This window comes from Pomacea canaliculata, linkage group LG2, assembly GCF_003073045.1.
Source record: "Pomacea canaliculata isolate SZHN2017 linkage group LG2, ASM307304v1, whole genome shotgun sequence".
Taxonomy (NCBI): Eukaryota; Metazoa; Mollusca; class Gastropoda; order Architaenioglossa; family Ampullariidae; genus Pomacea; species Pomacea canaliculata.
This window is the reverse complement of record NC_037591.1, coordinates 32464114-32473032: the sequence shown is the minus strand read 5'-3', so window position 1 is coordinate 32473032 and position 8919 is coordinate 32464114.

The following is an 8919-nucleotide window of genomic DNA, read 5'->3' as shown; positions in this document are numbered from 1 at the left end:
TTGTATCTGCAATATTTAACGATGTCGTCGAGAGCCTTCTATCTCTGTAATTGTATCCAAATTTCTGTTCAAGGGAGGGAATCTCAGGCAATGTGGATGGCTGCCACTTTGAGAACACAACATTATTTTACATGAGTCCTTTGTTTGAATTACAACCGCTCAACATACTTTTCAAAGCTGCTTAAAGAGTTCGTCTTATTATTTTTTTCACAGCAATACATGTAGCATGCACTGTGTGCTCCGTCAACTCTGTTCCAACACATTGCTTCATCGCAACGCCTGCCACAGGACTACTGGAAATAAAATGTGATCTTGGGAGATATGAACATCAAAGACGTCAGATGTGCAGATCAGTTGGGGTTTTTTTGGGGATTTTGTTTTGTTTTTTATTTTTATTATTATTTTTTGCTGTTTAGTAACTGTCAATGCCAGCGAATCAAAATGAAGGCATGCACTCAAGATGTCAAAAATACTAATAGAAAGGGTAGAATTCGACCTGCGTGCACTCGACACAAGAACAAGAATCCATTAGCAAATCTTCTAGAACACACACACACACCGACGCACGCACGCACGCACACAGCAGTGTCAGCGTCAGCACTCACCCTTTCTCTCCATCAGCCATTCATCCGACCACAAAACAATCTTTCCTGCTGTCAGCGCGCTGAAACCATTACTTGCGTTCTAATCCAGTAATGCGATTATTTTTACAAGTAATCTCTACTTGACAGAGACATAACTAAAATTAAAATAAAAACCAAACAGAAATTAAATGGGATATTATTTCAAAATGAAATGGGATCCCCTTTGGGGAAATCATGTTAACTTAGAACAATAGGTAAAAATAACATTTACTCTGATTGCTGCAAAGTTGTCTTCAGCTCTGTCGTAAGAGGGAAAAATGAACGAATGGCCAAAATAATTTGCTTAAAAAGATGATTTATGTTGATTTTCTTCGGAGATTGAGAAGTAAGTGGCTGAGTGCAGCATTTCTTCGTGAAGAAAGCAGTTGACGGGCGGATGAGATTTGACCAAAATGGCGGCAAATGGCGTTCAACGTCAGGTGGTCGTTAAAGCAAAGCATTGATTACGGCCGTAAATCAAAGGCTGTTTGAGCACATAAAATAAATCTTGTTTTTCTTTATGTCTTTTGGCAATGCTACAGAAAACGATATTTACACTTCGTTGAAATCTTTGCTGGCGGTTTCCGCTGCGTAATTATTTAAACTTTTATGCGAGTCATGCCAGCCAATGGACGTTCGCTCCCTTCTTTGGTCACCAGGCGATATCCTCCTGTTTCCACCCATTTGACTGAAAATAAGATAAACGTTACCTTAATTCTTGGTACCTTTTTGTTTCTTTGGGGATATTTAAAAAAAAACTATGTAAGTCTAAGCTCTTGAAAAAGCGTGGAAAATCATTAAATGACATCTTGCTGTGTATCCATTTTTTTCTGTTTTAGTTTTTTTGTTGCTTTGTTTTTTATTTTGTTAGTTTGTTTTTTGGTGGTTTTTTTTTGTTTTGTTTTGGTTTGGTTTTTAACGCGGAGGGAAGTTCACTACAAGATTTCCTGACTTTAAAGGATAAATAAAGACTGACACTTTTAAGGGAGGTGAGGTGAAAGAAGAGTAGTAGCAGTGGAAGTAGACTAGATGGAGCAGTGGAAACCTACAGGTGTGGCCGTCGCTCAAGACATACCTAGGTTATGAGCATTGTCAGGTGTTGCGTCTATCCCGTTGTTCCACCTGACCAAAACCGGCGGACGAGCATAACCTTTCGTCAACTAATACCAGGGGCGAATGAATGGATGAATGTATTAATCTACGAAATGAACATTATCGAGGGGTTTTCAGAAAGTAATGTTTTTGGAATAACAAATTCCTTCCTCTCCACCCAACTCTGTTGAATATAAATCATTAATAAGCCATGCCTGTGAATGCTAAACTAGATCATCTAATTTGCTTTAGGTCGTTTGAGGTGTGAGGTGTTAGATACCCCATTTTCCCAGGGCCCAACGTTGTTTTTTGTTTTTTTTTTTTTTTTGTTTGTTTGTTTTTATGAGGGAGTGAAGCTCGAGGGGTGGGAAGTAAGCCATCTTTTCGCCCTCTCACTGTTTTTCCCCAACCCTGTCATCTTACATAAAGTTTATCAGCCTGCATATTTCGTACAAATCAACATTTGTAAGCACGCCAGTTCCATAGACTCAATTGACCTTTTTTGAAACGTAGCAGACGATCCACAACAAAGTGACTCTAGGTACGAGATTAAGCCACGTGAGCTAAGTGACCAATTGAAAGACTCTAATAGGGTCCCTGTATAAAATTCCTTAGGGAAAAGAAGATTCGCAAGCCGGAGCTCCTCAGGGTCTGGACAACGCACTCAGTTATCCACTATCCTTTGAATTTTAAGAACTTCGACTCTCCAGAAAATGCAAAAGACAGGAGACAAAAGAAAATAAAGCATGCTGGATGTTTCTCACAGCTGACTTGGCAATGTCAGAGCCTCATATAATGAGAAAAACAGGGAAGAAGCATTTTCAACACTTTTTGAGCGAACCGGAAGTGGACTACCCTCCTCTTGGGGGGAAAGGTCACATGCGCGCATAATTCTCCAAAATCATCCGTGTAAGCCGCGGGCAGACGACGAGATGCATGCACGTACTAGTATGTGTCCTGTCGATTCCATAATGGACGTTCATAGCTTGTCCCTCAAAATTTAGGTTATTATTATTTTTCACTTCATAAACTTTTAAGTTGCCAGGGGAGAAAAAGCTTATAGATTTACTGGAATCTGCGGTTGCTTTGGTGGGCCAGATTAAATTATTTTACGGGCCGTATACGTGGGCCGGACGTTCCCCACTCCTGCTGTAAGGTGTGGGTACAAGATGTACATTAACGGCGTCGTGGCTCTCAGCCACAATTTGAGCAGATTGACTCGACAACATTCTGTGGCAATATACTTCACTCGACCGAGTTTGCACGAGCCAAACGACTCTATCGACAATCACGCAGACCGAAACTCATCCAAGCCTGCGCCAATTCCCGCCATGCCCCGCGAATGCGCAAGCAGACCTCAGGGACAGGCCGGAAGGTAACGGGATCAGAGGACCTGCACGCTCGAGACTATTCAAGCGACACCGGCGGCTTGTTTGATGAAAGTTTACGGCAGCTCTATGACAACGGGAAAGGTCAAAGGCCGGGATAGATCTTTTCACCCTCGGACCTGTTCAACTAACCCCTCTACGCACCGTGCGGAGAATTATGTCCTCGAGGATGTCTGGGAGAAATCAAACGTGAAAGCAAGTGAAGAGATTTTAAAGTTCTCCAACAACTTTTAAAAGACTTTTTTTTTTGATTATTTTTAGTTACTTAAGACTACACAAAACAAAGACTTTGTCGATACTCTAAATACCAAAATATGCAACTTTTAGGATACTTTTAAAGTTATCCCATAAATACAATAATCACTGACAACTGTAATGGCGCCATCACACTTCTGGCTATTCCGCTCTTCGCCTTAAAAGATCATTAAAGAAAAAAAAACCTTCTCGACAGTTATATCGCAAAATCACGTATTTGTTTACATATTACAGCGTATTTTAATCACCTTAACTTCCACACGTGACAAAGTTTGTATTTGCTAACGGACTTGAAATTTTTGCTTCGTAAAATAAAGTATAATATAAAAATGTTTTATAGATGTACTTTTGTGGTTTTATGGCCAAGCCATTTATCTCTCCCACTTCTCAAGGAAAGATAGCTCAGACTCTGGAAACGATCTTTTTATGAAAAACGTGAGCCTCATTAATGGGGCGCGGGAGAAGGGGAGCTGATGTTTGGAACACTTTCATGCCGGAAGTCACGTGCTGGAGTCGTGACGACATCTGATGATCGTGCAAACACTCTTCACGTCTGCAGGCTGCAGCTGACAGCTGGCTCCACCCACAGCATTTCCTGTGTACGTCACTGGATCTGTGTGTGTGTCGTTTGTGGAGGTCAACAATCATTCCACACTTCTATTCCTTACCTTCCGTGTCTTTTCTTTTCTTCTTCATCGTCAACTAAGATTTACTTCAATAATAAATACTTGTTCATTTCCCAGACGCACTGTTGCTGACGTCAATAGCCGACGTCATTAGAAGCTTATGACGTCAAAATGTCGCAACCTAGGAGAGGGGAGAGGGTTAGAGTTCACAGTTCACTATGGAAGTCAGATTTTAAAAACTAACCTCCGCAAAGCAGAAGTCGTTACCTGATGCCTCAACTGATTTTTAATCCCGCATCATCCACGTGATCTGAGGGTGAAGGGATGTGACGATTTATCGGGGAGGCGATGTTCTGTGTTGCTCCGGCAGCTAGTGAAGGGGGGTGATGCTCGATTAGCTGCATCCGGGTAACCGCAATGTGCGGCAACAGGAACTTAATCCGCCAGAAGGAGGACACGGGGTGACGGCCTCCTGCATGTGTAGCAGGGTGGGAGGGAAGAGGGACGGGGAGATGCAAGGAGGGTGGAGCCATTCATTACACGGCGATGATCATTTATTTATCGAGTTTACGCCACGTGGAAGAAGCCATTAAAACGAGGAATTCTACGAGAGATTTTTTTTTGGCTTGTTTGTTTGTTTTGTTTTGTTTTTATTTGTTCAAATGAACGGCACGTGGTGGGTGTGTGAAGTTCCAGATTAAGTGACGAGGGTCAGGTGACTGACAGTTCAATGCTTGATGACGCACGCTGTCCGGGGAGGCAAGCTGCATAATTTTTTTTAAGCGATGGAGGGATGGGGAGGTGATGGTTATAAAGTCGGCCTTAAGGTGAGTACCTGATTGAAATGCACCTTAAAAATCACATCGAAGCATTTTTTCATTGTTTTTTTACAAATACTTGTGTTGTTGCGAGGATCAACGCATTTTAATATCTGTGTTTAGAGCTGTTCGAAGAGTGACGATGACAACAGTGTCCAGAAAAAAACGCTAACTGGTTTAGGTTTGCAGGATCCAAGTTAATGACAGCTGTGAGAATGGTCCATTGGTTCAGCTGTAAGATAAAAGCCTTTAAAAGTCGCTAGTAATTTATGTACATTAGCACGGACAAGAGCAAAACAATGACGAACACTGTCGGACATGATAAAGCAGATATCCATATAAATGGCTTGCAACTTGAGGAGATGCAGAGTTTCCAGTATCTAGAAGAGACGATCGACAGCTGCATAGAGGAGATTTGTCCAAAAATCACTACAGAGACGGCACCAATGGCAAACAAGACAAGGAACAGCTTGGTGACCAAATTCAAGCTATACAAGTTCCTGGTCGCTCTCCTGGACTCTGTTGACCAAAACAGATAGAAAGATCCAGGCATTTGAGATGAAATGGTTTCAGAGACTGCTTCATACTTTCTTCAGGGAACAAAAGACAAACGAATTTATTCGCAATCCACTGAACTGATCGGTACCCAGCGCTTTTGCTCACCATTGTCAAGCGACACGCTTCTCAAGACGAGTGGACGGGTAGATGGAAGCCATCGACGCGACAAAAGAATAAGTGTTGACTGAGTAACATCAAGGAGTGGACAGACCGCCAGCTGCATGACCTGGAAGGGGTGCAGGACAGGTCAAGTTGGCTGCAACTCATTATTCCCATCTAACAACTGGTCACAGTAAAGGAGAGAGAGAAAGTAATCTACTTGCGCCATGCTTCATTCCAAAGCCATAGACATTCAAACTGTGCACCAGTTCTGTTTTTATTCTTATATTTTTTTTAAAAAATATAGACAAATATATTCATGTGCGCTTCCCCTGTCTCCATTTTATTTCATCATCATCTATTGGTGTGCAGCATTTTGCAAGTTAAGTGGTAATCCCACAGGTACAAATCAGGGATAACAGAGCTTATCTAATTTCAATCTTTTGTGTCCTTTGTTAATCATTATACAGATTTGTTTTCCAAAATCTAGCATTTAATATCATTATTTTATAGCTCCTTTTTAACGATTGAAATAAACTCAACTTTTATTATTTGAGTCACACTTTAATTAAAAGCCGATCAAACATTAAATGGTTTCGTGTTGCTCGGTGATTGAGGTTACTTTTTTTCAATTTTCCCAAAGCTGCAGTTGGTTCTTTGAAGTTGTGGTTGTTTATACGTGTGCAGACAACTCTATGCGACCTTTCCGTCTTTCTTTAGTGATGATAGTGAAGAAAACGGCAGTGAACTTTAATAATTTAATAATATAATATTAAATAATGCATCATATTAATAGAAAAAGTAAAAAATGGTATTGCTAGGAACAGGCATTTCCTCTTTTCTTTAGTGCTTCAGCCTGACAGGCCCAGGCCCTGCAGGAAGAAGGCACAACTTGCAAAAGCGAGGGAACAGATGGAAATGGAAGACATGCCACTGACAGCAGAGTCTGATATAAAACTTGCCGACATGTCACTGCCATGTAGTTAGTAGGTAGGGTTTTGTTATAAAACACAATAATCCGGTGTATGGACTTGAAAACCTCAGGGCACAGATTCACGCCAAACGAATGAATAATTCTAAGCAACGTCTTGACAACAGCAGCTGCAGCTCCTACATCGGAAAACGATAGCCGTGTCACTGAGAACTTGACCTCTGACTCTTGGTAACCACCAACGTTTCTTTGAACACCGCCTTCCTATCATTGTCAGATCATGCCACCTAAATGTCAATGAACTCTTTAGACACAAACACAGAGTGTGGAATCAATGGACGATGTGAACTGTTTGCTGTGATTGGGTAGAAAGGAGCTGGTGACTGCCAGATACTCTTTCTCTTCCAGTCCTGTTCCTTGTCCTTCATACAGCTGGCTGAGCCAAAAGATGAGAAATGACAAAAGACTGTTGCACATCCCTGTCCAACCCTTTCTGTTTATTGCCGTGTTATCCTGTGGTGCCACACTGCTGGTGATGTGTACACTAACAACTGTCGGTCGTCTCGCAGCTTTTCCAAAGGTTCAACTGTTTCTCCCAACAAATCAAACCCAACAACAAACCAAAAACAAGGAGGGAGCGAAATGCAGGATGACAAGAAACGAATCTCTAGTCTGAGCGGCATATTTCACTGAGCTTCCAAGAGATTCATGATGTCAATCACTGCAGACTGGTGTGTACTCCACACAAAGCTTGCTGTGACAGCTGGACATTGTGAAGCAGCTGGGAAGGCAATCAAAGTTTGAATTCGACACTGCCGATACACATCTCACATCCAAGTAATGGCTAGATGGCGCTGATGACAGTAGAAATTAATAAAATGGCACAGGAAAAGATTAAAAGTGGCGCAGGCGCAGAAATCCATCCAGAAACGTAGCAAATCTCACGCAGGACAAATTTAAAAAGTAAGGGAGAGGAGCCACTAGTACTGTTACTATCATTTCAACACATACTGTTTTTGTCTCTTATCAGCACGAGAGCTCATCTTCGAGGATCGACTCTCAGACGAAATGTTTCTATTAAAAGTTCCTTGAGAGCAGGGTTTAATACTATCGAATCAACCATCATCAATGACCATTCTGAATCAGGTTTAGACCGGGAAGTATTAATGAATTCAAGAAGTCTTGTAGTTAATGGGCCCACGGACTTTCAGCCGATAAAGCTCAAGAGAGTGTTTAACCCGTCCATCTTTAAGAGTATGTGTCCAGTACAAGCACCATCTCAATGAAATGCATACAGCAGCCAGCTCAAGAAATTACAAAATGCTAACCTGGACAACACAAAGCGAAAAAAGCCTTTTAACGGAATCAAGGAAGGTCTGATGATGGCTTATCCTCAGAAATTCAAGAAAGGTGAGCATGCAAAGTCCATTAATACAATTATTTTTAAGAGGGAGATGACACATCATTGGGACTGTCCGCGAAATGAAGATTTTTGTACCAGAGAATTCTATAGTAGCAGACGTACAATAGTTTGTGATCGAAGGTTTTGTACATACATCCTGAGTCCTAGTACCCATCCATGTTTTCGCTGAATATTTTCTCGTCTTACCAACGTGGAGAGAATATATTGCCATATTGTTCAAGCAGAATGCGAGTCTGGTGGAGGGTCACAGTCGATGACAGCATTTCTATTTCACTGCTCCCAGGGATTTCACTTCCTCCTCTCCGGGATTTGCTTTTATTTCCAGAGTTTCGGTAATGGTTTGGGATATCACTTCCCCGGGTCATTTTTACACCCTTTGTGGTGTCTGGGAAAAAATGTTGGATGCGATCTCCTTGTTCTTGTGGTGCAAACTGATAAAAGCATTCGACAGCTATTTGTCTGCACGGCAGACTGCAGCATTTTCATTATCGGATTCAGTTGACTTCAGCTGCTGGTTCCATTGCCTCCAGGTGGGGGAGACTACAAGTTTTGGGAGGTTTTTTTTGGGGGGGAAGTATTTTATTTATTTATTTTTATATATTTTTTTTTGTAGTAACCGTAAACGATTTTCGGTGATACAGCAGGATGCGGGTTACGCTGAAATGAGAAGAAAAAAAAAACGGTCTAGAAAGAAGTTGAAGGTCTGGCTGTAGTTGTTCGTCTGTTTTTGTTCTCTGTATGTCAAGTCTTCCTCGGTGCTGAACTTTCAAAGAACCTTTTAGTGCCCACGCTGCTTTTTGCTGTTGGTAAGTTACAAAGTGTCACACAAGCGGAAAAATGCAGGGTATTCCTGGTTCAAAAGGAAAAAAATACTTGAAAGAGGTCGCTTTATTTGATCACAGTCACTCGAAAGCCAGCAGAAATTACTGGGAATGAGTGAAAAAAAACATTTGGAACCTTTCGTCTTAGTGCTCAAAAAATAAAATCGAGTGCAAAGGCTGGCGTCCCTTTGACAGCATAGACATCCTCCTGTGCGCATTCTTTGGAGCTAGAAAGGACGGGAAAATGCTGTCTTCAGTGACAATTTTTTTTTTAAAAAAGACTGT